The following is a 7306-nucleotide window of genomic DNA, read 5'->3' on the forward strand; positions in this document are numbered from 1 at the left end:
CCTGAGCAGCTGGGATTATAGGCACCTGCCACCACTCCTGGTTAATTTTTGTATTTTTAGTAGAGACGGGGTTTCACAACATTGGCCAGGCTGGTCTCGAACTCCTGACCTCAGGTGATCCACCTGCCTGGGTCTCCCAAAGTGCTGGGATTACAGGTGTAAGCCACCACACCTGGCCAGTGAATAGAATTTCTAAATGGATTTCTGGCTAACTATGCCAGATTTCACCACCTAGATACAAAACACAAAGTAATAGACATGCACATGCATAAGCACATCTAAACATACACACACGCACACAAAGATCTTACAGCTTTCATTTTAGAACTTTAGTCATGAGACAGTAATTCAAACTCACTGGTTTCTCATAGATAGTTTAATCCAAATTCTATTTTTGACAGAATTGGGATCTGTTCACATCACTAAACTTTATTGAAAACTGTTTTACCCAAAACTCTGGGTAAAGCAGTATCCATGGCAGTTTATAATAATAGTAATAATAACAATAATAAAACCCTTTCATCCCTTTGTTTCTTTTTTCAGTTTCAAATGAGTTTAGGGTCAAAATTTTAATGTTTACATTTTAACTAGGATTAGCCGTATTGTATAAGCAAAAGAATATCTTCAAGTAGCTTCGAATCCATTTTTTGCTTGCTGGTCTGGTTTGTGCGACTAGTTAATGCAGACAGGGAAGTATTTTAGCAGGCTTATTTTTATTTTTACTTTTGAGGGCAGTAATCTGCCAAGCAGGGCTTTTTTATTTTTTAATTTTTTAAATTTTTTTTCTTGGCCTCTATGTGGCAGACAAAGTGAATTTTTATTTTATTTTTATTTTTATTTTTTATTTTTATTTTTTATTGCATTTTAGGTTTTGGGGTACATGTGATGAACATGCAAGATTGTTGCATAGGTACACACATGGCAGTGTGCTTTGCTGCCTTCCGTCCCCTCACCTGTATCTGTCATTTCTCCCCATGCTATCTCTTCCCACCTCCCCACCCCCCGCCCCTCCCCCATTTCCCCCCAACGGACCCCAGTGTGTAGTGCTCCCCTCCCTGTGTCCATGTGTTCTTATTGTTCAACACCCGCCTATGAGCGAGAATATACGGTGTTTGATTTTCTGCTCTTGTGTCAGTTTGCTGAGAATGATGGTTTCCAGGTTCATCCATGTCCCTACAAAGGACGTGAACTCATCGTTTTTGATGGCTGCATAATATTCCATGGTGTATATGTACCACATTTTCCCTATCCAGTCTATCATCGTTGGGCATTTGGGTTGGTTCCAGGTCTTTGCTATTGTAAACAGTGCTGCAATGAACATTCGTGTGCACGTGTCCTTGTAGTAGAATGATTTATAATCCTTTGGATATATACCCAGTAATGGGATTGCTGGGTCAAATGGGATTTCTATTTTTAGGTCCTTGAGGAATCGCCACACTGTCTTCCACAATGGTTGAATTAATTTACATTCCCACCAACAGTGTAAAAGTGTTCCTATTTCTCCACATCCTCTCCAGCATCTGTTGTCTCCAGATTTTTTAATGATCGCCATTCTAACTGGTGTGAGATGGTATCTCAATGTGGTTTTGATTTGCATTTCTCTGATGACCAGTGATGATGAGCATTTTTTCATATGTTTGTTGGCCTCCTGTATGTCTTCTTTTGTAAAGTATCTGTTCATATCCTTCGCCCATTTTTGAATGGGCTTGTTTGTTTTTTTCTTGTAGATCTGCTTTAGTTCTTTGTAAATTCTGGATATCAGCCCCTTGTCAGATGGGTAGGCTGCAAAAATTTTTTCCCATTCTGTTGGTTGCCGATTCACTCTACTGACTGTTTCTTTTGCCGTGCAGAAGCTGTGGAGTTTGATTAGGTCCCAGTGAATTTTTTTTTTGTTCGTTTTTTTTTGTTTTTTTTTTTTGTTTTTGTTTTGAGACGGAGTCTTGCTATGTTGCCCAGGCTGAGTGTAGTGGCACAGTCTTGGCTCACTGCAGCCTCTGTCTCCCGGGTTCCAGTGATTCTCCTGCCTCAGCCTCCTGAGTAGCTGGGATTACAGGTGTGCACCACACCTGGCTAATTTTTGTATTTTTAATAGGGATGGGGTTTCGCCATGTTGGCCAGGCTGGTCTCAAACTCCTGACCTCAGGTCATGTGCCCACCTTGGCCTCCCAAAGTGCTGGGATTACAGGCGTGACCCACAGTGCCTGGCCTATGGCAAAATCTTTATGCTAGACAGATATATCCTATAGTCTTAATCTGAACTCAGTATTTTGACTTGTTTGATCTAATAGTCTTTTATAAGCTTTTATCTATTCTTTCCTTTTAAAGAATTGTTGGTCAGGCAAACCTAAATTTATACTTTCAAAAAATTTCTAAGTTGTTGGTATCAGTGGATTTGTTGTAACTTATTTTCTTTTTTATTTTTTTTGTTGTTGTTGTAACTTGTAAAACCATTAATTTGAAAGGTTTTAAGACATTAAAAAAAAATCTTGGCTGAAATGCCATAAGCAGTGAGTTTTATCTCATCACCTGTAAAAAAGTCAGCAGATTTAAAGTAATTGGAGAAAAAATGGAGATAGAAAACTTAGAAGGCTCTACATGTTGTAAGGTTTTTTTTGTTTTTGTTTTTTGTTTTTTTTGAAGAGTTTGAATAACGACCATTTGGACTGTGAATCTTCCCTAATATAATTATTTTGCCCTTCAGTTTAAAGATGTGCAGAGAACAGGCTGTAAAAAGTATCTGGCTAGGATCCCAGAAAACCTGGTATACCCTAATGTTTGAGAATCCCATTCCATTTCTTATTAATCCCTCAAGAGCAAAGAAAATCCTATAAATTCTGTCAGAGACGGTCAGATGTTTGGACTGATGCTTTAAATGATGGTGACTGCCATAGCGGTTTTAGTTAGCCACTCTGTATCTACCATTTGGAATGTTTCAGAAGGTTTTCAGAAATAAGCAAAAGAGCCAAATTAGACAGGTATAACCAAAATAAGACCAAGAAGAGACTCTTTTTGTACAAATTTTAACCCACACATGCAGATCATACACATTATTAAATCAGACATGCAGGCTGGGTATGATGGCTCATGCCTGAAATCCTATCAATTTAGGAGGCTGAGGTGGGCAGATTGCTTGAGCCCAGGAGTTTGAGACCAGCCTGGGCAACATGGTGAAATGCTGTCTCTACAGAAAATACAAAAATAATTAGCTGGGCATGTTGGCATGCATCTGTGGTCTCAGCTACTCTGGAGGCTGAGGTGGAAGGATCACCTGAGCCCAGGGAGATTGAGGTTGTGGTGAGCCGTGATGGCACTACTGCATCCCAGCCTGGATGACGGAGTGAGACCCTGTCTCCTAAATAAATAAGACATGCAGACCCAAAGTGAATTCACCAGAAAAGATGTGCCTCATAGAACGAAAGTTCTGTAGAAATTGGAGCAGTCACCTCAGAAAGACACTTGTCTTTATACCAGAAAAGACAAAAAGTATTTTATCATTCCAGAAGAGTTGTAAAGACAGCCTTATAACCAAACCAATCCAGAATTACACACACACACACACACACACACACACACACACACACACACATTTTTTTTGAGATGAAGTCTCACTCTGTCACCCAGGCTGGAGTAGTGGTATGATCTTTGCTCACTGCAATCTCTGCCTCCCAGGTTCAAGCAGTTCTCTGGCCTCAGCCTCCTGAGTAGCTGGGACTACAGACATGCACCACCACATCTGGCTAATTTTTTTGTATTTTTAGTAGAGATAGGGTTTCACCATGTTGGGCAAGCTGGTCTTAAACTCCTGACCTCAAATGATCTGCCCACTTTGGCCTCCCAAAGTGTTGGGACTACAGATGTGAGCCACTGCACCTGGCCCAGAATAATATTTTAAAGATTTTCACTGAAAAGAGGCTTGGCCTAAGAGAAGACTCATCAGGGCAGAAAAGGTGAGCTGTGAGAGCAGAGTTCAAAAGGTTCAAGTGAGCACTGCACACTTGTTCCAAGAACTGCTGATTCTTCTGATAGTGATTTTTCTTCAGCTCCCACCTCTGACACTGTTTATGTCAAACTGAGTAAGAAACAGAGAGGCTCTCTAAAGGAAAAAGATACATATTCAGAAGTAGGGCATTATGATGGAATATGCATGTTACAGTAAACTATGTGCATATCCCATAAGGTAAAGAAAGACAATAGTTTTTAAAGAGAAAATGAGGAGGATTGCATAATTGTTTCGAGATAATTATCCTTGGCTACAAAGATTAGTAATAAGCGTGATGCCAGTCTGAGGTTGGAAAGGCAGTTGCTGAGCAGATGTCTTTGCAGAAATACTTTTTGTGTAAGACTGCAATGGCCTTTGTGCATAAATCTGGTTTTCCTAGTCTTTTTTTTTTTTTGAGACAGAGCCTCTGTCATTCAGGCTGGAGTGCAGTGGTGCAATCTCAGCTCACTACAACCTCTGTCTCCAGGGTTCAAGTGATTTTCCCATCTCAGCCTCCCAAGTAGCAGGGACTACTTGGTGCATGCCACCACACCTGGCTAATTTTTGTGTTTTTAGTAGAGACAGGGTTTCACCATGTTGGCCAGGCTGGTCTCAAACTCCTGACCTCAAGTAACCCACCCACCTCAGCCTTTTAAAGCCTTGGGATTACAGGTATGAGCCACCATATCCAGCTTGTTCCAGCTTTTTGTGATAAGTTTTGTTATCAGGCATATAAGCATGAGAGCTCTCTCTTCATAGCCTGTATTAGTTTGTCTTCGCACTGCTATGAAGAATTACCTGAGACTGGGTAATTTATAAATAAAAGAGGTTTGGTTGACTCATGGTTTCACACGGCTTAGGAGGCCTCAGGAAACTTACAATTATGGTGGGAAGGTAAGCAAACATATGCTTTTTCACATAATGGCAGGAGAGAGAAGTGCCAGCAGGAGAAATGTCAAATGCTTATAAAACCAGCAGATCTCATGAAACTTACTCATTATTATGAGAACATCAGGGGGGAACTGCCCTCAGGATCTAATCACCTCCCACGAGCTCTCCCCGCTAACACATGTGGATTACAATTACTGAATTGTTTTGACCAAAATGCTAACAGTGATATGGACAATGAAGTCCAGGCTGAGGCGGTCTAGGAATGAGATGAGGAACTTCATGGGAACTAGAGTAAAGGTGACTCTTGATATATTTTAGCAAAGAGACTGGGAGTATTTTGCCCCTGCCCTGGAGATCTGTGGAAATTTGAACTTGAGAAAGATGATCTAGAGTATGTGGCAGAAGAAATTTCTTTATTTTTTTTTTTGAGACGGGAGTTTCGCTCTTGTTACCCAGGCTGGAGTGCAATGGCGCGATCTCGGCTCACCGCAACCTCCGCCTCCTGGGTTCAGACAATTCTCCTGCCTCAGCCTTCTGAGTAGCTGGGATTACAGGCATGCGCCACCATGCCCAGCTAATGTTTTTGTATTTTTAGTAGAGACGGGGTTTCACCATGTTGACCAGGATGGTCTCGATCTCTTGACCTCGTGATCCACCCGCCTCAGCCTCCCAAAGTGCTGGGATTACAGGCTTGAACCACCGTGCCCGGCTGGCAGAAGATATTTCTAAGTAGCAAAGCATTCAAGAGGTGACAGAACAGCCAGACAAGGTGGCTCACACCTCTAATCCCAGCCCTTTGGGAGGCCAAAGCGGGTGCATCACCTGAGGTCAGGAGTTCGAGACCAACCTGGCCAACATGGTGAAATCCTGTCTCTACTAAAAACACACAAAAATTAGCCCGGTGTGGTGGTGCGTGCCTGCAGTCCCAGCTACTCAGAAGGATGAGGCAGGAGAATCACCTGAACTCAGGTGGCAGAGATTGCAGTGAGCAGAGATTGTGCCACTGCACTTCAGCTTGGGTGACAGAGAGTGAGACTCTGCCTCAATTTTAAAAAAATTGTGGGTTTATAATCCTTGAAATTTTATCTATGGGAATTTTTCCTTTTTCTTTCTTTCTTTCTTTTTTTTTTTTTTTTTCTGAGACGGAGTTTCACTCCTGTTGCCCGGGCTGGAGTGCAGTGCTGTGATCTCAGCTCACTACAACCTCTGCCTCATAGGTCCAAGCGATTCTCCTGCCTCAGCCTCCCGAATAGCTGGGATTACAGGCATGTGCCACTACACGCAGCTAATTTTGTATTTTTAGTAGAGATGGGGTTTTTCCATGTTGGTCAGGCTGGTCTCAAACTCTCGACCTCAGGTGATCCGCCCGACTCAGCCTCCCAAAGTGCTGGGATTACAGGAGTGAACCACTGCGCCTGGCTATCTGTGGGAATTTTTTGAGGCCTGAATTGAAGATACATTTCTCCAGAAAACAAGTTTTTTTTTGAGGCGGAATCTTGCTCTGTCACCCAGGCTGGAGTGCAATGGCATGATCTCAGCTCACTGAAACCTCCGCCTCCCATGTTCAAGCAATTTTCCTGCCTCAGCCTCCCAAGTAGCTGGGACTACAGGCATGTGCCACCATGCCTGGATAATTTTTGTATTTTTAGTAGAGATGGGGTTTCACCATATTGGCCAGACTGGTATCGAACTTCTGACCTCATGATCTGCCCACCTCGGCCTCCCAAAGTGCTAGGATTACAGGTGTGAGCCACTGTGACCGGCCAGAATAGTTTTTTTTTTTTTTTTTTTTTTTTTTAGACGGAGTTTCACTCTTGTTACCCAGGTTGTAGTGCAATGGCGCGATCTCGGCTCACCGCAACCTCCGCCTCCTGGGTTCAGGCAATTCTCCTGCCTCAGCCTCCTGAGTAGCTGGGATTACAGGCACGTGCCACCATGCCCAGCTAATGTTTTGTATTTTTAGTAGAGACAGAGTTTCACCATGTTGACTGGGATGGTCTCAATCTCTTGACCTTGTGATCCACCCGCCTCGGCTTCCCAAAATACTGGGATTACAGGCTTGAGCCACCGCACCCGGCCCAAAATAGTTTTAATTTTAGTTGCTCCTATGCGAGCCTTGTGGCTCCACCAGCCAGGGCTATTTTACATTACCATTTTGGGTTGAGGTATTTCAGACGACGCAGTTTGCATGAGGACTCTGCCTTCCTGGTTCAGACCTCCATGAGGACTCTGCCTTCCTGGTTCACTCTTACCTTGAGGACATAAGCCTCTGTGGTCTGTAGTGAACATACCTGTTTCTCCTCATCATGTCCCGTCTGTCTACCTCTGGTCTTAACCTCAACTGCGGCAGAAGGTGCTGTGTGAACTCTGTCTCAGCTTTGATTTCAGCCACAGTTCCCATGGATAGTTCCTGCCTAGCAAGCTCATACTCAACTT

Source organism: Saimiri boliviensis, chromosome 1 (genome assembly GCF_048565385.1).
Source record: "Saimiri boliviensis isolate mSaiBol1 chromosome 1, mSaiBol1.pri, whole genome shotgun sequence".
Lineage (NCBI taxonomy): Eukaryota > Metazoa > Chordata > Mammalia > Primates > Cebidae > Saimiri > Saimiri boliviensis.